Genomic DNA, 22,716 nt, shown 5'->3' on the forward strand with positions numbered 1-22,716 from the left:
TTCAAAAGATATGACGTCATAACCATTTAGGTGCGTGCAAAACTACCGCGTCATGAATGACGTTTATTTTACTTCTTTACTACTGGCTCTATTCATAACACATTTCGCAGAAAATAGCCGCATATACCACTGGATACACCTGCAAAATTATGTCATTGTACAGCACATAGTTCAGGAGGTACGACATCATAAACATTCAGTGACTGGGAATGAAACAGCAGAGCGAAATTCTCTAGAGACACAGGTGAAATATTTGTACAAATGCACGTGAAATATGTCAAATGTGTGTGAAATGTATCTGACATGTCCTTACGCGGGCATATCCATGGGTGAAAAGTGCATCCTAAACCCCTGGAACGATTTCAACCAAATTTAGTACACATGTAAAGAAATGTGAAGAAATACTATGGGAGTAAGAACCAACAGACACCTGTTTGGGTGAGCGTGATAACGTGGACAGAGAAAGGGGGGCGGGGAGGTGGGGAGACGGACAGAGAAAGGGTAGACGAGGACATGGACAGAGGCAGGGGGAGGAAGAGACAGGGGGGAGGGGGGAATGTATAGAGAAAGGGAAGAGGAGGAGATGGATAGAGAAAGGGGGTAGGAGGAGGTGGACAGAGAGAGGTGCAAGACGAGGTGGCCCAGGGGAAGACTGAAATAAATACGTACCTGAGCAACGCTGCGTATTCGGTCACAAAAGAAATAAAATAAGGAAGAAATTGAATGTTTGATTGACGCTACGTTGACAGTAATAAAGTTCTGAGAATTACAGTACGCGGCCAATTTACCAACAAGCCGCTGTCGACGTGTTTCATTTGACGAGCCTCGAGTGAGGACACGATTTCATTTCTCCATCAAATAGCGCCTGTCTTTCATAATAGATTATAACATATCTCTTGCGCAGAGAATAGACTCGCGTGGCTAGAAAAGACTGTTACTCCTGTTTATAAAAAGGGTAAAACCGCAGATGCACGGAATGAGATAACGGTATCGCTGACAGTCGCCTGTTGCAGGGCTCTAGACTATAGTCTACGGGTCTATGCTTGAAGACCGTGACGTTCCTGCATAAGGAGAAGCTTTTCTCAAAGAGTTAGCACGCTTACAGGAAAAACCAACACGTCTGAAACACAACTTCCTATATCCATACACCACATCTTGCAGACAACAGATATGTATGAATAGGTACACTCTGTCTTCTCAGGGTTTCGAAAGATGTTCAAGGTGTAGCACATCGTCGAGTCATAAACAAGATAGGATCATAAGGAGTATCTTCACAGATATGCGATTAGCTCGACTGATGTTGGACAAATAGGGCCATTTACGTTACTCTGGGCGGAGAATATTAAACACAAACCTAAGTAACATCGGATGTGCTTCAAGGAAGTGTAACAGGACCTGTAATGTTTTCAGTATACTTAAAACATTTATCAGATAGGATCAGCAGCACTGTAAGATTGTTCACTGATGACATTTGTCCTGTGTCGATAAGTATCTTTGTTTGGAGGTCGTAAAAAATGAAGCGATTTAAGAAAAATTTCCAGTAGATAAACGCAAAATAATGCCTGTAACAAAGAGATAGAAGTGGTGATATTTTAATCATTGAAACAAATCCCTGATGTTTATTTTTAATTTTTGACAGCTCTCTATAATGGAATTTTTGGTGTTAACGATTATTACGGTGAGTGTGTTAACACGTGTGAAGTACCTGTAATCAAAAGTGGTAGCAATGAATTGTGCTGACAGAAACTGCTGTGAATGTCTTCATATGTAAGCTGATACTCGCGCATGTCGAATATGTCGGAGGGTGCGATAAATACGAGGGTTGGAACTTTAATAGTGGTGACTAATTATTTACAGCTCGTACAAAATAGATACGTGTTTCAAAGTTTTACTGACCCTGAAAGCAGTCACCAGCATTGTGTATAACCCGTTGCCAGCGATGTGGAAGTCGTAGGATACTCTTAGCAGTGCCAGTTGTGTTGACAGTTCGAGCGTCGCGGTCTATTGCCCGACGAATTTGTAGCAGTTCTGAAGCGCATGCCGTGAAGTGTTTCCTTTACTTTAGAAATCGAGTTGATTTCACGAGGGCTTAAGTCAGGGGAGTGCAGTAGGTGGTATAGCACTAGGCAGCCCAATCAGTCAGACAAATCAGTAATAGCTTTCACTGTACGTGCGTGAGCATTGACCCGCAAAATGATGGTCAGGTCCTGCAGAAGGTGTCATCACTTCTGTCTCTAAGCTGTCCATTTTTGGAATACAACCTACGACCAGCTTAGAGACAGAAGTGATGACACTTCCTGCAGGATCTGGCCATCATTTTGCAGGACAATGCTCAAGCACGTACAGTGCCAACTGTTACTGATTTGTTTCATTGGTAGGGGTGCTAAGTGCTATACCGCCTACTGCACTCCACTGACTTAAGTCCTCGTGAGTTCAACTCTATTTATAAGCTGAAGGAAACACTTCACGGCATTCGCTTCAGAACTGCTACGAATTCGTCGGGCAATAGACCGCACCGCTCGAACTGTCAACACAACTGGCACTGCTAAGAGTATCCTACGACTTGCATGTCGCTGGCAACGGGTTATACACAATGCTGGTGACTACTTTGAAGTCAGTAAAACATTGAAGCACGTATCTATTTTGTACGAGCTGTAAATAAATAGTTGCAACTATTAAAATTCCAACCCTCGTAAGAAACATTAGTATAATAAATAATTGCCCTATAGTGAGAGCTAAGTATAGTACAGTGTGCTACGGAGCCTAGACAGGTAGCTGAGCGGAGATAAACGATGGCGGGGTAACAGATCCTCGGTACTGCATTCATTAGCTCCGGCAAGCTGCTGCGGTACTAAAATGCTTCACGGAAGACGAAATGAGTCACGTGTTTAGCACGACCGACAGTGGGCTGGGGGGTGGGGGGGGGGGGCGGGGGAGATGGGGGAGTGAGGTATCTGCACTGGCTACTGGCTTGTCAGTGCCCACTTATACGGGATCTGTGCCTGTATTAGTAGGTACATGCTTGAGTCGCGTCCACAAGAAAGACATTATTGCTGAAGTATTTCTCGTAGAATTATAAATGGTCCTGGCTTGTAACAAAGTTTTACACCTAAAGGAACCGGGTGTAGTGTAGTATAGAAAGCAATTCCTTGTGAGGGCGACTCCACTAGACTCTCATTTATTACTCTTTGATAATACTCTATCTTTAAAAGTGAAGAATGGCATTGAGTTATTTATTTCCGCTCCATGGCGATGGCAGACGACCTTTCGGTGTTGCGTGTCTGCTACACAGCTCAACTATCTCCTCATCTTCTGCGTGCATAAGCGCAGTTAACAGTTGATGGATTTCCTGGTTGCCACAACGGACGCGGCAGTGCGGGAAGAGCTCCTGCCCACGGCCTGCACGAATGTGCTGGCGACTTCAGAAAGAACGGCGTAACGTTTTGTGTTTAGCCAGACATTGTAACCCTCGGTGTTCGTTTAATTTTTGAGATCACACATGTCTCACGTGTAATCGTGCCTGGAAGAGAGGAGAAAGCTCATCGACAGAGCAATCCGTTAAGCGACATGTCCGAAAGAATAGATACCATCGGTGACCATGCATCTTGTTAGAATAAAATTGCAATGAAATGAATACCCCTAGTTACATACAGGCGTTGATATAAGTCAACTATGAATATAGTGCGGTACAGTAAGTTGGGAATGTGGGTCTCACGGGAGGCGTGCCAGTCGCACTATCCTCTGTGACTTCGATGGCTCCGATGGATAGTGTGTCTGCCATGTAAGCAGGAGAACACGGGTTCGAGCCCCGGTCGCGGCTCACATTCTCAACTACCCCCGTTGACTTATATCAACACCTGTATGCAGCTGGGGGTATTCATTTCATTGTAATTTCAAACTAAATTCAGTTTCAGTATCGTTGTATTGTCAAGTGCTCTGCCAGAGTGCAGTATTTAGACGACTTCCGCACTCTCTGAGGCGAAGGGCTTGCTGGTTCCCAATTTACACCTCACGTGCTTGATAATAAAACAGCTAAAATACAAAAACAGCTCAAAAAAGTTTTTCCAGGGGGATTCAGAAGCCGTTATGAGGCGAATTGTACAAGGAAGCGCGGGATATTACATCTTATACACCAACAACAGTAATATGTCGCAGTATTAGCATAATTACCAGTAACGAAAACTTCCCCTCTGTTATGAGACAAACACCATCCATAGTATCAGTTTCTTTTTGTGGATTTCAGGGCAGAATGGCGTCTGTCGTAATGAAAAAAATTAGAGAAACCAGCAATAAACGTTGACGAAATCGTAAGTGGTAGACCTCTTTACCAGAAACTGCTCAGCTTAAACAATAGTACAGCCAAAACAATTCGCATGTACAATGGCATCCAGCGTATGAAATGAAAGCAAGCGCGTTATGATCTTGCCAGGAAGTTTCAAATCAGCGCACACACTGCAGCAGAGTGAAAATTCATTCTGTAAACAAACAAAATAGCATTGTACCCATAGTTTACTGACTGGAATAGAACTAGTCTGTATCTAACAACAATTATGTGCATGCAGTTAACTCATTGTAAAGTATCAACGTATCTGTTCCAAACAGGACTGGAAAAAAAAAAAAAATCTGCTCGCAGTTCTAGGCGCTCAGTCCGGAGCCGCGCGACCGCTACGGTCGCACGTTCGAATCCTGCCTCGGGCATGGATGTGTGTGATGTCCTTAGGTTAGTTAGGTTTAAGTAGTTCTAAGTTCTAGTGGACTGATGACCAAAGATGTTAAGTCCCATAGTGCTCAGAGCCATTTGAACCTTTTTTTTTTTTTTAAATTCTGTGGCATACGATATAGGGAGATATAAAGGACAAGTGAATCATTTAATATTTTCATAAACCAGATATCAGTTACTATAAAGTAATTTTTTCCAAGCATTGATATAAGCAGAGGTTTCCTTCCTTTACAGAAGCTCTCCTGCGAACCTTGCAGAACTAGCACTCCTGAAAGAAAGGATATTGCGGAGACATGGCTTAGCCACAGCCTGGGGGATGTTTCTAGAATGAAATTTTCACTCTACAGCGGAGTGTGCACTGATATGAAACTTCCTGACAGATTAAAACTGTGTGCCGGACCGAGACTCGAACTCGGGACCTTTGCCTTTCGCGGGCAAGTGCTCTACCAACTGAGCTACCCAAGCACGACTCATGACCCGTCCTCGCACGTTCGCAGGAGAGCTTCTCTAAAGTTTGGAAGGTAGGAGACGAGGTACTGGCAGAAGTAAATCTGTGAGGACGGGTCGTGAATCGTGCTTGGGTAGCTCAGTTGGTAGAGCAGTTGCCCGCGAAAGGCAAAGGTCCCGAGTTCGAGTCTCGGTCCGGCACACAGTTTTAATCTGCCAGGAAGTTTCAGATTGGATGATGTCTACAGTCAAGGTGATGGAGAGTTGTAGGATCTGTTGTATGTAATTAACATTATAATCAGCACACACTGTAGCCGCGAGTAAACTGAAGAAAAATGTAAATAATGACTAATGAAAAGTAGTAGAAATAGATTAGCGACAAACATAATATGAAAATTGGTGAGCACAAAATAGCTGAAGTGGAGAAATTCTGCTACCATGGAAGCAAAATTACACGTGACGGACGAAGCACGGAGGATATAAAAAGCAGACTAGTGCAGAGAAAGGGGCATTCCCGGGCAAAAGAAGTCTGTTAGTATCAAACACAGGCCATAATTTGAGGAAGAAATTTCGGAGAATGTAAATTTGGAGCACAGCATTGTAAGTTAGTGAAACACGGACTATGGGAAAACCGAACAGAAAAGCATTTGAGACTTGATGCTACAGAACAATTTTGAAAATTAAATTGCCTGATAAGGTAAGGAATGAGGAGGTTCTCGACAGCACTGGCAAGGAGAGGAATATATGAAAAACATTACCGAGAAGAAAGGATAGAACGATAGGACATCTGTTAAGATATTAGAGGATAACTTCCATGGTACTAGAGGAGCTGTAGAGGGTAAAACTATAAGGGAAGACAGGGATTGGAATACTTCCGTCAAATACATTGAAGAGCCAAAGAAACTGGTACACCTGCCTAATATCGTGCAGGGACCCCGCGAGCACGTAGAAATGCCGCAACACGACGTGGCACAGAGTCGACTGATGTCTGACGTCGTGCTGGATGGATTTAAATCCTGCAGGGCTGCCCATAAATCCATAAGAGTACGAGGGGGTAGAGACCTCTTCTTGCAAGGCATCCCAGGTATGCTCAATAATGTTCATGTCTGGGGAGTTTGGTGGACAGTGGAAATGATTAAACTCAGAAGAGTGGCCCTGGAGCCACTCTGTAGCAATTCTGGACGTATGGGGTGTCGCATTGTCCTGCTCAAACTGAGAAAGTCCGTCGGAATGCACAATGGACATGAATGGATGCAGGCGATCAGACAGGATGTCACCTGCCAGAGTCGTATCTAGACCTATCAGGGGTCCCATATCACTCCAACTGCACACACCCCACACCTTTACAGAGCCTCCACCAACTTGAACAGTTCCCTGCTGAATGTAGGGTTCATGGATTCATGAAGTTGTGTCCATACCCGTACAAGTCCATCCGCTCGATACAATTCGAAACGAGACTCGTCCGACCAGGCAACATGTTTCTAGTCATCAACAGCCCAACGTCGGTGTAGACGGGCACAGGCGAGGCGTAAAGCTTTGTGTTGTGCAGTCATCAAGGGTACACGAGTGAGCCTTCGGCTCCGAAAGCCCATATCGATGATGTTTCGTTGAATGGTTCGCACGCAGACACTTGTTGATGGCCCAGCATTGAAGTCTGAAGCAATGAGAAGAGTTGCTCTTCTGTCACATTGAACGATTCTCTTCAGTTGTCGTTGGTCCCGGTCTTGCAGGGTCTTTTACCGGCCGCGGCGATGTCGGAGATTTGATGCTTTAGCAGATTCCTGATATTCACGGCACACTCGTGAAATGGTCGTAAGGGACAATCCCCACTTCATCGCTACTTCGGAGATGTTATGCCCCATCGCTCGCGCACCGAATATAACACACGACATTAAAACTCACTTAAATCTTGATAACATGCCCTTGTATCAGCAGTAACCGATCTTGTTGCACTTGTTATCTGACAAAGGTGTTGCCGACCGCAGTGTTGTCTTCTGCCTGTTTACGTATCTCTGTATTTGAATATTTATGCCAATACCAGTTTCTTTGGCGCTTCAGTGTATTAACTGCCGTTTGATGGAAGGGCTACTCTGAGATAAAGAAGTAGGCACAGGAAGGAAATTTGTGGTGTGCTGCATCAAAACAGTCAGAAGACCGAGGAACAAAATAAATAAATAAATAATAAATAAATGAAGTCGTTGCGGTACTGTGTGCTTTAAGTTGTGTGTGTCTCCCCTGCGCTGTGTCATTGACGTTAGTGTAGCGACTGGACTGTGGCTACAAGATAAGCGATTCTGCCTCCCAAGCAGAATGTAACACAACATGCAAAACAAACTGATGTGACTTATTACTAGCTGTTTTTGTTACTAGAAACGGAAAACATTTGATACACGTAAGGATGACCATTTGTGTGATACTTTTTTATGTACAAATAATGTGAACGTATCGTGATCATTTGGTGTTGCCGGATCCAGTTCATACGGTACACTGTGTGTAAGTACCAATTTCTTATTCTCGTACCATTCTTCATAAAGAATTTCTTCGTGATGTCTTCTAGCTTGCAGCGAACTGAAATGAAAGAACGCCTGCGTTGCAGATCTTTACACAGCGTGTACCCAAACCACACCGCAAAAATTTCAGAGGTCGCTCTGGAATATTTTCTGAGTGTTTTGGCATGACTGACCCGTGGTCTCCTGTGGCTCGTCACACATTTGCAATGTAAATGTGGTTTACTCGGTTTGTTACCGCAGTTACGCTTGTCTCTGTGAAAATACCTTCACAGTAATGAAAAAGCCTGCAACATGCTATCACTAAAAAGTACAACACAAACCGCGGATTAATGCTGCAAACCAAATAGCTCAGTCGGGCGATATTTTTTCTCAAACTCAGAAACAATGTTTTGAGTTGGCGGCCGTGTGTATCACGTACTATACAGTTTGCGCTGCACGCTCGTCATTTTTTTCAAATTTCTCGCAGTCACAAAAAGGTGGCAGCACAGTGAGCGAGCGCGAACCAAGATGCCACGTGAAAGAAAAGGTAAGAAACAGAATTAGTTACCATGAATAATCATGTTAACTGTAAGCAAATAAGTCTAAATACTTAACTTATGCCACGTTCTAAGTTTGTGCATGTTTTTACAAGTCTCAGAACCCGTGTAAAAATACTGTACCAAATTTGATACAATCGGACTGTATGAATACATTTTGCACACTATCGGGCCAGTTATGTTTACGTGTGTGAATGCTGTAAAACAAATGTAGCTTGTCTCTTACATCTTATTTCCTGTAAATGAGAAAATGAATAGTTTTGTAGGCTGTAGATACGTAAGTGTACGTGGTTCGTAGGTTTGACCGAATCATGAATTCTGGAGGTACTACTGGGGCCCATTTACCCAAGTACTTTGGACGAAAGGAAAAGATATGAAGCTATGAAACGTAAACTAATACAAACGATCCCATCAGCACGCAAAAGATCTAGGAATGCATTGCATTTGCCAGAAATTTACGCTGAGAGACAAAAATGTAGATCTAGATGTAAAGTGCGAGGTTGCTCCAGTCATAAGTTCGTAAAATGCCAGATTTGTGATGTTTTCCTGTGTTTCATTTCAAAAAGGAATTGCTTGAAAGCTTTCCACACGGTATATAACAGCTTAGAGTATGGAGTCAAAATACCTAAGTCCAATAATCTTCATACATATTATTATATGAGAAAATGTAATGGACGCTGTTTTGCAGAAGTTGATCTCTGAAATTACTGCATTTCTGAAATTTTTACGTACTGTATTTTTTAATTTCATAAAAAGCCTTGAAAGAATAAATAAATAGGGTATACGAGCTCCGATTTCTGTTAATTAAAGTTTCCTAACTTCATACTCCTTAAAATCCCGATAAACAGCAGTAAGTAAGCATTTTATACATTTGACTATTTTAGCTTCATAGAGGGTTGATGTGTCATGTTCGATACATGGGTTACAGTTACTTTTGATTGATAGAGACCTGCTGTATCACATATGATAGATGACGAGTAGGTTCCGTATGGAATGATAATTATTTTTAACAAATGATTAGCTTTTACTGAAGCTAAGGAGTAAAATATTACCAATTTTCCAATTCTTCCTTCAAAAGTTTGGTTTCAGTTTCTAGAGGCTATCTTCCAATGCGTTCAGTGAACCAACTCTCCATCAGTAAACACGCTGTGAATCACTGTTAACGTTCATGTATAACTGCTGGATAAATAAACCGGGGGCTGAACCCTGGAGTACTGAATGGAGGCTCGAGAACAGAAGTAAAGAAGACATTTCTGGTGTCAACAAGCACCGTGATTGAAAGGAGCAGGTTTGCATCCGAACACGATGCACAACTCTTACCGACGACATTCGCACCGTTGACCAGATATTTTCTGTGCAGGACTCGTAAAGACACAAAGACAAATGGCGGGCAAGAAATCAAACGAAATGCAATTATTCTGTAACGAGGCAGAGAAGACCATGAGTCCTAATACACCAAAATGCGCCTGAACAACCTCGTAAATTCTGTCGGTGGAATTCTTGCTCACTCCATATAGCAACAAGAGTAGGCACCAACACAGCAGCCAGCACAGCCCACCTATCGCCGTACCGGTTACAGCAACCGCACGTCAGCACATCAACGCCGACACAGCGCAGGGCGAAACACGTAACTCAGTTAGTTAAATAAATTATCTGTCCTAGATTTAAACGTTTCTATACTTGTTTGTTTCTCTCGATGTGATCTACCTGCAAACGAGATCATAAAATCTGTTACTATAGTTTATCCGTCTTGAGCTGACTGCAGTTTAAAAAGAGAATTACACCAGACGCGTTTCGCTTTCATTCATAAAGCACCTTCCGTGGTTATTCTGCAAATTGGATTAATACGTTTGTGCATTTTTGGTTGTTTTAGGTTAAAAATAGCGTTTTGATGATAAGGTGCAAGTTACTTACGGTGTTTCCTTACATGTTCTGCTCCTTCCCTCCTTGCTAGCAGCGGTTGGACGCGAAAGACTTCGTTTCACATTTGCGCTTGTCAGTTTTTGCCTTTCTGCAGTACTTATTTTGCTGCATTATTTACATTTCACTTTCTTAAACTGTTTCTCATTCCTCACTGCACCAGTTTTTATGTCTGTTCGTCTGATTTAGTTCACGTTATGAGAGTTGTCAACCTGTGAAACTACTTCTTTTTTCATTATTTTGTGTGTGTATGTGTGTGTTAGTGAAATCTGCGAAATTGTCTTGTATGTGTGTAGAGACATGAGAAGAGTGGGAGTGGGCTGACAAACTTTTATTTTTATTTATTTATTTTTTGAGGAGGGGGAGCAGGTATAGCTTTGACAGTGATTATAGGACAGAATCTGGGAGGATATTGTAGTGGTGATGATGATGCTGGCGTGTGACGAGGGCCTCCCGTAGGGTAGACAGCTCGCCTGGTGCAAGTCTTTCGATTTGACGCCACTTCGGCGACTTGCGCGTCGATGGGGATGAAATGATGATGAGGACAACACAACAACCAGTCCCTGAGCGGAGAAAATCTCCGACCCAGCCGGGAATCGAACCCGAGCCCTTAGGATTGACAGTCCGTCGCGCTGACCATTCAGCTACCGGGGGCGGACATTGTAGTGGTAAATGGAGCGTGTGGTAATATGTGTACAAACGAACAGACATGAACACTGTTGCAGTGCGGTATGAGAAACTGTTAAAGAAAGTGAAGTGTAAATAATGCAGCACAAGAAATATTGCAGAATGGCAAAAACTGCCAACATCAAATGTGAAACGAAGTCTTTCGATATCAACCGCTGCTAGCAAGAAGGGAAGGAGCAGAATATGTAAAGAAACACCGCAAGTAACAAAATGCTGTTTTTAACATAAAACAACCAAAAATGTACAAACGTATGTATCCAATTTGCAGAATAACACCGGAAGATGCTTTACAAATAAAAGCGAAACGCGTCTGGTGTAATTCTTTTTAATTAAATTCAGTCAGCTCAAGACGGATAACTCATAGTAACAGATTTTAAGAGCTGCTGCGGAAGATGGCCTCGCAAACAAGCATATGAAGAACATAAAACGTTACAACCAATTTTAAAAGCAAACAGTTAGACGCGATTTGTAAATAAACCGCTGGCGGGCAACGTCTACAATTTCGCAGGCGCTTTAAGAGACCTACGAACCCTCCGCTTAACTCCCCAGCTTATGTATCGAAGTCAAAATCCGTACAGTTATCTGAACTGAAGGTGTGTATACTGCAGTCATTTCTCCCCTCAGTCCACTTGTCAGTTGTCTCAGTTCTGTGTTTTTACTGCAGTGTTCGTGACAAAGGCTGATACAAGAAGGAGAGTCACTGTTTGTTGTGGGGTTGCAGCTGTTTTGCTTCCTGAATTCCTCCCGAAAAGTGGACTGAAGGTTGTTTATTTTCTTTACTACACTGTTAAAGACTCGATTCTGGCTACAGACCTTCCAGTGTTTCTGTTAAAACATCGTAAGCAGTCGCATCTTTACACGTTTGCAATATGAATGCCATTCTATTTCCCAAAGTTCAGGAAGCTTCTGGTAGCCTTCAATAAAACACAAAACCTTTCCTTTTTATGGTCCCGTAAAAATTGAACCCTTATATGAGCACTCTGCTGCTCGTCTATATATGCGACTGTTAAATGGTTCGCCGGCCGGAGTGGCCGAGCGGTTAAAGGCGCTACAGTCTGGAACCGCACGACCGCTACGGTCGCAGGTTCGAATCCTGCCTCGGGCATGGATGTGTGTGATGTCCTTAGGTTAGTTAGGTTCAAGTAGTTCTAAGTTCTAGGGGACTTATGACCACAGCAGTTGAGTCCCATAGTGCTCAGAGCCATTTGAACCATTTTTTTTTTTTTTTTTTTTTTGTTAAATGGTTCAAATGGCTCTGAGCACTATGGGACTTAACTTCTGAGGTCATCAGTACCCTAGAACTTAGAACTACTTAAACCTAACTAACCTAAGGACATCACACACATCCATGCCCGAGGCAGGATTCGAACCTGCGACCGTAGTGGTCTCGCAGTTCCAGACTGTAGCGCCTAGAACCGCACGGCCACTCCGGCCGGCCTGCGACTGTTAAGATCCCTTTTTCTCAGGAACCGATAAACGTACAAAATTGAAATTTAGGTCATATACTGAGGCCTACGATCCCTTGACAATGTAAAAAAGTTAACCTTCAAAGCGAAAGCAATCAAAAGATGCGGTCATTTGTGTGACATATTTTGATACTCGCAAAGCCACTTCTCAAACCTGTAGGTTTCTTCCCGTTGACCTTGATCTTTGAACTTTGGCTAGAAACAACATCTCACAGCAAAAACAAAGGAAAAATCCTGAAATTGTTAATCTGCAATTATATCACACGAAAAATTGTCATTTTTTATCCTTCTATCTGTCTGATGAGACCCCTTTGTGTCAGGAACGGGTAGGCGTATCAAATTCAAATTTATGTTACATATTATGGTCTAAGGTCCCTTGCCTTTGTTAAGCGTTTAAGATTTTTAAGTTAAAGTAATCAAAAGATACGTCCATGTATGTCACATATTTTGATACTCGCAGACTTACTCACTGATACCAAAGATCACTCATCAAAACCTATAAGCTGCTTCCCATTGACCTAGGATTCTGAAATTTGCCGAGAAATAAGGTTTCGCAGTACAAGAAACTTAAAAATTCGGAAAATGGTCAACCTGTAATTATATCACAAGAAAAAAAAACATTTTTTGTCGTTAGAACTTACGTTCCATTCATCATCCGGCAAAATCATAGTAGATAAATGTTACTGCATGCAAACATAAAACGTAAGCTGTATTCATCTTTTCTTTTTTTCTTTCTTTTTTTTGCTTCTTCAGGCTAGTCTCAGGGACTACTGTAGAGATTTTGATACAGCCTTCGAATTCCCTAGACCTGTATCTTGCCAGTAGCGACACCGATAACAGGCAAAAATCTTCGACATTTCTGGTTACTGGCATGGATATACTATCTATATACATAATTAGGTTTGTACGGAATCCCCAGTGCGCGAGTGCTTATCGCGTTTGACCAATTTTTCATGATGGTCACAGGTTGAAGTTCAGCAGGCTGAAAACAAAACTGTGCAAACAGTACGATTACTGAAAGTAATGCACAGATGATCATCGCCGTGAAAATCCGTCCCGAATGACCTACCTAAACTGCGCTGTCTGTGGTAGTTGTCACTCGGACATGATGTCACATGCGCACACGCGACGGATTGCGCAGTTACACTGAAGGTGTGTAGGCCCCTTTACACGTGTTTTCTTGCGCACACTTCTTATGCCGAGGTCATTTTAGTTTCATCGCTTTGTTCCTTTCGACTGCAACGCCGGCCGTCGCTGGTGTTTTGCAGAAGTCTGCCGACACTGTTCATCGCCGCCGTGACGTCACCAGCAGACAGGGGAGCGGCTACGCCAGCCCGCAGCACAGCGCAGCTGCTGGGTAGAGAACAGCTCTCTGCGGCCAGTGCTGCAGCCGCCAGCTGCACCTGCTGCGAGATAAGGCGCCCCAATCCGCCGCTCTATCTGCGTTTATCCGCCCGGGAAACTCTCTTACGTAACTCTGCCGCTGATGGCGGACCGCTTGACGTGTTTCGCAGGCGTGCGCTTCCTCGTAGCTCTGTCAGTCCGTTACTGTATTTGGCGCTGACCAGAATTTCCGCTGCTCTCATCCTCTTTTCAGAAGGCGCAGTCACTTACCAGCTACGCTATTTCACACAAACAGTTTACTGTCACTTTTGATGTGAAGATAACGGATGGCTATAATTCGAGTGCAGCGCCCAAGGAGGCCCAGTGTGGACGGTAATTGTATGACCGCAGAACTTGGAAGATAATCAAATGCGTCTGTGCGGAACCGACTTACGCTGGAAAAAAATTAGTTCCAGTTCTGGCCAGCAGGCGCAAATATGGCGCTTTACAGCACCTCGTCGACCTCTCCAGTGCGCAAATTGAACAAATTGAAAGTATCTAACCAAAATTGTTGCCTTTTTTTATTTGTGATTGCATCATTGATAAGATTGTTCTAAACTAATTATTCAACAGACCTGCATCTGACTGCATCTGTGAACTTGTTTCTTGCACTCCTCCATTTTGAAATTTTTTGTAACAGTGATTCGTGCTACAAAAATGTTGGAAATGGTAGGTTTTTATGTATGGCTTAAAATTTTAACAATATGTATATTGAGATCAACATTGTGTTTAAATCTAACAGCCTGAATCATAATCCACATCCTTTGCTTATTGAATATGAAAATGAGTAGTAAAGTATAGTTATCCACCAATGAAAGAACGTAAAGAAAATTATGCCTCTATGCAACGCACGCGCCCGGCTCTCTTAGCCATCAAAGATCCTCCTACTCAAACATATTATACCCGTATATATGTGCAGTTCATAGTTTGAAATCGATTTTGGTATAACTAACGTTATCAAAGCAAAGTTATTTCAAATAACTAATTTTATGCCATTGCACAACTAGCATTATTCAAGTCAAGATAGCCGGCCGAGGTGGCCGCGCGGTTCTGGCGCTGCAGTCTGGAACCGCGAGACCGCTACGGTCGCAGGTTCGAATCCTGCCTCGGGCATGGATGTGTGTGATGTCCTTAGGTTAGTTAGGTTTAACTAGCTCTAAGTTCTAGGGGACTAATGACCTCAGCAGTTGAGTCCCATAGTGCTCAGAGCCATTTGAACCATTTGAACCAAGTCAAGATATAATTTCAGCAAGTAAACATCAGGGCCGAATCACTCTTACAAAAAATTTTACCAAACGCTTTCTGTGTCAAACCTTGGACATACAAATCCTGACTCTGAACATTATCTAACAAAAACCATTTTGAAATCATTATATATCTTCTCTCATTTATGTGCTAAAGTTTGGTCAGGTACATCGAGCGCGAACTACCTTAACGCTGTCACCACACGTCTGCTTCCTCCGGGCACCTACCTGTGACTCTTGGTTTTTTACTGCACGCGCCCGGCTCTCTTAACCATCAAAGAACCAACTACTCAAACATATTATACTCGTTCCACCTTGCGGTTGGCAACTACCGACTTTTTCTGGAGCTACGCTGATCAGACCTTAGCACATACCTTTCAAAATTGTGTAAGTAGTGGTTAATAATAAAATCAACATTATGACCTTCTCACCATTTTGACTTTTTCTACCTACGTTCTGTTCCTAATGCATTACAAATGGAAACATTTCTATTCGTCTTTCTTGCATTCACAGCGCCATACAATGATCAGTCAGAACATTACGATCGCCTAACTGACAGCCGGTATGTCCACTTTTGGCAGCGTCGTGGTACGGAAACAATGAAGCCTTGGTAGGTCGCTGGAGAGAGATGGCACCGCACCTGCACACACAATTCACCTAATTCCCGTAAATTCCGGGTGGGAGGGCGATATGCTTGACGTCGCTTTCAGTCACATTCGACCGGGTTCAGATCTGGCGACTTGGTGTGGCGCGGGGGGAGGGGGTGGGGGGGGGGGCGGCAGCATATCATCTGGACCTCTCCAGTGTGTTCCTCAAACCACTCCATCACTCTCCTGGCTTTGTGACACAGCGCATTATTTTGCTGAAAAATACCACTGCCGTCGGGAAACATGATCGTTGTGAAGGGGTGTACGTGGTCTGCAATCAGTGTACGATACTGCTTGGGCATCATGGTGCCTTACAAGAGCTCCAATGGACCTATGGGTGCCCACGTAAACGTTCCTCAGAGCACAATGCAGCCGCTGCCAGCGTGTCTCCATCCCGCAGTACAGTTGTCAAGGAGCTATTCCTCTGGAAGACGGCGGTTTCGCTCCCTCTTGTCGGCATGATGAAGAACGTATCGGGATTCATCGGACCATGTAACGCTTTTCCACTGTGCCAACGTCCAGTGCCGATGATCACGTGCCCATTTCAGTCGTAGTTGCCAATGTCTTGGTGTTAACATTGGCACATGCATGGGTCGTCGGCTGTAGAAGCACATAGTTAGGAGTGTTCGGTGGACTCTGTGTTCAGAAACGGTTGTACTCTGCCCAGCATTAATGACTGATGTTAGTTCCGCCACAGAACGCCGCCTGTTCTGTTTTACCAGTCTGCCCAGCCTACGACGTCCGACATTTGAAGGGCTGATTTCAATAGTGGTACAAGTCAATTTTTGTTCCTTCTGTGATACAGAGTCCTAAAGTTAAATGAGCGCTGAAAAATTTGCAGTTGTGATACTAGAAATATTCTAATATATACAAGAATATGTTCGGTATCTCAACTGCAGATTTTTCAGCGTTCAAAAAGTGGCTCTGGTTCAAATGGCTCTGAGCACTATGGGACTTAACATCTGTGGCCATCAGTCCCCTAGAACTTAGAACTACTTAAACCTAACTAACCTAAGGACATCACACACATCCATGCCCGAGGCAGGATTCGAACCTGCGACCGTAGCAGTCGCGCGGTTCCGGACTGAGCCTCTAGAACCGCGAGACCACCGCGGCTGGCTTTTCAGCGTTCATGTAAGTTTAGGACTCTGTATCTCAGAATGAACAAAAATAGACTTGTACCACTATTGAAATAATCCCTTCATTTGTGATGAGATGTAATTGCCCAACCCACGACGTATGGACTTGGGTTCACCTTGATTTCGCCACTTGTTGAAGACGCTCACCACAGCACTCCTCGAACATCCGACAAGTCGTGCAGTTTTCGAAATAATCGTGCCGAGCCTCCGGGCCACATCGTTTGCGTTCCCCATTCTACGCACGGACAGCACGCTCATTGATCCTACATGCACCGTGCATGTGTCTGAATAGTAGTCATTCGCCGTCAAGGTGACACTGCTATACTCTGGACGGGTTTGTATCAATGGTAGGCCAGTGGATATAACGTTCTGGCTGATCAGTTTCGTGGGTCCAGCTTCTATTCTGATATTCTCAGTATTCCAATTATTGGTCATTGCAGGATGAAATAAAGAAAGACAATGATTCATCTCGATTATTACCAATTCATTAATCATCTATCGATGCTAGAGACTCGACTAGATCAAGTCTTTACTCTGTCCCTAAGACAATCGGAGTCATACTTCTCTACTGAGGTACTCTGACACAATACGCAAGGAATAGACACATAGTGCATGGAGCGCATATCAAAACTGGATTTTTTTAAAAATTTATTGGCTTTCAGAAATTCCCAATCAGCCTTCTCAGCACTGGAAATGTTGTACGAGGTGCATTCAAGTTCTAAGGCTTCCGATTTGTTTTCTCTGGACTGGAAAGAGATAGAAACATGCGCATTGTTTTAAAATGAGGCCGCGTTCATTGTCAATACGTCCCAGAGATGGCAGCACCGTATGGCAGATGGAATTTTACCGCCAGCAGCGAGAATGAGAACTGTTTTAAATACTTAAAATGGCGACGTTTTCCTTACTTGAACAGTGTGCAATCATTCGTTTTCTGAATTTGCGTGGTGTGAAACCAATTGAAATTCATCGACAGTTGAAGGAGACATGTGGTGATGGAGTTATGGATATGTCGAAAGTGCGTTCGTGGGTGCGACAGTTTAATGAAGGCAGATCATCGTGTGACAACAAACCGAAACAACCTCGGGCTCGCACAAGCCGGTCTGACGACATGATCGAGAAAGTGGAGAGAATTGTTTTGGGGGATCGCCGAATGACTGTTGAAAAGATCGCCTCCAGAGTTGGCATTTCTGTGGATTCTGTGCACACAATCCTGCATGACGACCTGAAAATGCGAAAAGTGTCATCCAGGTGGGTGCCACGATTGCTGACGGACGACCACATGGCTGCCCGTGTGGCATGTTGCCAAGCAATGTTGACGCGCAACGACAGCATGAATGGGACTTTCTTTTCGTCGGTTGTGACAATGGATGAGACGCGGATGCCATTTTTCAATCGAGAAACAAAGCGCCAGTCAGCTCAATGGAAGCACACAGATTCACCGCCACCAAAAAAATTTCGGGTAACCGCCAGTACTGAGAAAATGATGGTGTCCATGTTCTGGGACAGCGAGGGCGTAATCCTTACCCATTGCGTTCCAAAGGGCACTACGGTAACAGGTGCATCCTACGAAAATGTTTTGAAGAACAAATTCCTTACTGCAGTGCAACAAAAACGTCCGGGAAGGGCTGCGCGTGTACTGTTTCACCAAGACAACGCACCCACACATCGAGCTAACGTTACGCAACAGTTTCTTCGTGATAACAACTTTGAAGTGATTCCTCATGCTCCCTACTCACCTGACCTGGCTCCTAGTGACTTTTGGCTTTTTCCAACAATGAAAGACACTCTCCGTGGCCGCACATTCACCAGCCGTGCTGCTATTGCCTCAGCGATTTTCCAGTGGTCAAAACAGACTCCTAAAGAAGCCTTCGCCGCTGCCATGGAATCATGGCGTCAGCGTTGTGAAAAATGTGTACGTCTGCAGGGCGATTACGTCGAGAATTAACGCCAGTTTCATTGGTTTCGGGTGAGTAATTAGTTAAAAAAAAATCGGAAGCCTTAGATCTTGAATGCACCTCGTATTACAGATTGAAGTTTGTCTTCACGATACAAAATAAACATTAGTTTAGGTCGTATCCTGGTACGAAGTTATACAGGCTTAACAAAGGGATGATTCTGATATAAAACAAATTTAGCAACCACAGTATACTGAAACGAGTAAACAAGATGGAAATATTACACAGGACACATAGAGGAAGTATGCTACTGGTAACACACTAAGAAATGATAGATCGCCGGCCACGCGGAGTGGCCGAGCGGTCTGATGCGCCATGTCACGGACTGCGCGGTCCCTCTCGCCGGAGGTTCGAGTCCTCCCTCGGGCATGGGTGAGTGTGTTGTTCTTAGCATAAGTTAGTTTAAGAAATGTCTAAGACTAGAGATTCCGGGCGGGAGGGAGCGCCTGGTCCCCGGCACGAATCCGCCCGGCAGACTTGTGTCGAGGTCCGGTGAGCCGGCCAGTCTGTGGATGGTTTTTAGGCGGTTTTCCATCTGCCTCGCCGAATGCGGGCTGGTTCCCCTTATTCCGCCTCATTTCCCCTTCTACCGCCTCAGCTACACTATGTCGGCGGTTGCTGCGCAAACAAGTTCCCCACGTATGCGTACCCCACCATTACTCTACCAGGCAAATATAGGGGTTACACTCGTCTGGTGTGAGACGTTCCCTGGAGGGGGTCCACTGGGGGCCAAACCACACAATAACCCTGGGTTCGGTGTGGGGCGGTGGAGGGGTGAAGTGGACTGCGGTAGTCATCGTGGGGTTGTGGACCACAGCAGCTGCGGCGGAGACGGAGGCTCTCCATTGTTTCTAGGCCCCCAGTTAACATACAATACAACACAAGACTACGGACCGACGACCTCAGCAGTAAGGTCCCTTAGAAATTCATGCACACACATAGATCGCCGTTGATAAAAAAAAAAATGGTTCAAATGGCTCTGAGAGCTATGGGACTTAACATCTGAGGTCATCAGTCCCCTAGAACTTAGAACTAGTTAAACCTAACTAACCTAAGGACATCACACACATCCATGCCCGAGGCAGGATTCGAACCTGCGACCGTAGCGGTCGCGCGGTTCCAGACTGAAGCGCCTAGAACCGCTCGGTCGGCCGGCCGGAGTGGCCGAGCGGTTCTAGGCGCTACAGCCCTAAACCGTGCGGCCGCTACGGTCGCAGGTTCGAATCCTGCCTCGAGCATGGATGTGTGTGATGTCCTTAGGTTAGTTAGGTTTAAGTAGTTCTAAGTTCTAGGTGACTGATGACCTCAGAAGTTAAGTCCCATAGTGCTCAGAGCCATTTTTTGAATCGCTCGGTCGCAGCGGCCGGCAGACTCAAGGCCAATGCTGTAATCAGTTCCTAAATGTTATACTACATGTGTTCAGCCGAATTGTTCCATAAGAATGGAATCAACAATTAGGATGAACAGCCGAATCAATTAATCACGCTGAGAAAACCTGAGAGATAACATATATAGTTCTTAGTGATTCTGCATCCACGATCGTTGTCCGTCTCTTGAACAACAGTACGTTTCTGTAGCGTAAGAGGTTTTGTCGCTGAATTTGCAACTACTGGAAGGCTCGTCGTGGCGGTAAACTCGACAGGCATTATAGAAGGAGGGGAACGGGCGCAAGTTCTAAGGAAACGCGAACGTGGCAGCCTTAAGCCGGCGTAAGCTTCTGCACAGCTGCCCCGCCAGAGTAAATTATTTCCGGCGGTGCGGCGCCGAACATTAAGAACACTGTCTCATTATTTCTGCGCCGTAATTCCCTCAGAACGCGCGGAAACGAGGAAATAACTGTAATGGCGAAAGTGATAAGAAGGAAGCGGCAGAAAGGAGTGAGCGGAAAACGCCGAGAGCGAGGCCCATGGCGTCTCGCGAACTGTAATCGCGCTTAATTAGTTTTGTCCCAGTTGGGAGTTGGACGAGCGCGGGCCGACTGCTCCGCAGTGAAGAGTCTAGCCTGGCTGCAGTCAGGGTGCGGCCGCTGGTGCAACACGTGGCACACGCGAGCTGGCGCCGCCGCTGCGGCACGCACGATTCGCTCGCGCGATACGCCGCAGCGCTCTGTTTGTGTCGCGCTTCCGGCAGCGCTAATTACCAGCGAGTGGCAGGCTCGCGTTGCAGAGTGCGCTCCTCACAAGGCTATCTAATGGAGTGGACCTCTAATGTTTGCTTCAAACCCATGCGATCTGAAGGTCAGTGTTCGGACATCATTTTCATAAAGCGGAATGACGTAATTCTCAAACAAACTCGAGAAACATCACCTTTGAAGATTAGAAGATTTCCGAGTGCTGTTCAACATAAAAATTTCGAGCTCATTAAGAGTCTCCATTCTTCTCAGTCAGCCTCTAAAATAATCGATTTTTATGATTTTTTTTTAAGACCTTGCGAAGCAATGAACGTAAATTTTTTTGTACATTCTTTATTGATTCTTGGACAACACTTTTTAAAGAAATTCAGTGCTCATTAAGCCCCAGCCAAAGAATTGAAGTGGCTCTGTCCAAAATGAGGTGCGTCCATGACAGAAGTTCTGCAGTCCGCAAATATTATCTGAAATCAAGAAACAAACAATTTCCTTAAGGGGGGTAGGACGTCAAACGAGCCGACTTGGAACAGGAGAGAAACCACAGGACATTTTAATTTCTACTGTCTATACTTTTACAAATAAATTCATAAAACTTTGTCAGCTTGACCAGGAAGGATTGAGGACTCACACTCATAGCAGTGGAAGTTCAAAAACGTAACAAAATACCTTTTTTTTACATGTGAAATTTCATTAGTTTTTCACTTACTACTGGCTGCATTTGTTTCTGTAGCTACACTTTTCTTCCTAAGTAAGAGATATTCTTCGATGAATTTTGCACAGCATACAAGCAGTACTTACAGGTGTATGAAACTCTAGAATTTTCCAAATCTATTAAAAACTGTGGTAAAAATTGAGATAATTAACTATAAAATTCGAATTTTTTCTAAACATGAAGTTTAAAATGTAACAGTTCATTCATTTTTTCGTAAATTAAATAAACTCTAGAGTTTCATACACATGTAACTATAGTTTGTACGCTGTGCAAAATTCATCGAACAATCTCTCGTACTTAGGAAGAAAAGTGTACCTATATCAACAAATGCAGTCAGTAGTAAGTGAAAAACTAATGAAATTTCACATGTAAAAAAATGTATTTTGTTACGTTTTTGAGCTTCCACTGCTATGAGTGTGAATCCTGAATCCTTCCTGATCATGCTTTCAAAGTTTTATGAATTTATTTGTAAAAGTATAGACAGTGCAAATTAAAATGTCGTGTGGTGCCTCACCTGCTCCAAGTCGGTCCGTTTGACGTCCTACCACCCTTCATCTGTCGCATACTGCGCACGGTGTAATACTGCAGTTTCTTAAAATTTAAAAAAATAATAAAATGGCGGACTTTTGAAACAAAGATGTACCTTTGTCGTATGTTTTTCCGCGTTTTTGTTTTGCAGTAACTAATTAATAAATTAAAATAAAAACAAATAGTCTGTTACGGCTTGAGGACTTGCTTGAGGAGTAGTTCAGACAAATTTGAGGAAGATGTCTTCATCAGTGTGTTCACAATCCATTCTGTCAGCCTGAAATTTGACTGAATTACGCCTCAGGGATATCCGCAAGGTGTAATTTATTCATTAGTTATTGCAAAAAAGTTGGCCAAAAACACATGACAAAACTACATCTTTGTTTCAAAGTCCACTATTTAACTCTTTTTTCAAATTTCTAGAAACTGTGGTATTACTCCTGGTGCAGTACCCTATAGATTAAGAAAATTGTTTTTTTTTTTATTTCAGATGAGATTTGCAGACTACAGGACTTCCTTCATGGACGCACCTCATTCTGAACAGAGCAGTTTTAAACCCTCGGATTTGGGGCTTAAAAATGACTGAACTTATTAAACAAATCAGAAAATGTAACGAATTTTCCTTGAGACATACGATTTGCAAATTTATCCACGATAATGTTCGAAGATGAAGAAATTAATTAAAATTTGTGTC

The 22,716-nt window shown here is 43.8% G+C and overlaps 1 protein-coding gene and 1 non-coding gene across 3 annotated transcripts in view; both read left to right on the plus strand.

Annotated features, from left to right (window-relative positions):
* The window catches only part of LOC126475218 (CYFIP-related Rac1 interactor B), a 411,164-nt gene that overhangs the window by 86,022 nt on the left and 302,426 nt on the right, over positions 1 to 22,716 (plus strand). The window lies entirely within an intron of this gene.
* On the plus strand, positions 5,295 to 5,369 carry Trnas-cga (transfer RNA serine (anticodon CGA)). Its single transcript has one exon. It is a non-coding gene; the product is annotated as a tRNA-Ser (tRNA).

Source organism: Schistocerca serialis, chromosome 4 (genome assembly GCF_023864345.2).
Source record: "Schistocerca serialis cubense isolate TAMUIC-IGC-003099 chromosome 4, iqSchSeri2.2, whole genome shotgun sequence".
Lineage (NCBI taxonomy): Eukaryota > Metazoa > Arthropoda > Insecta > Orthoptera > Acrididae > Schistocerca > Schistocerca serialis.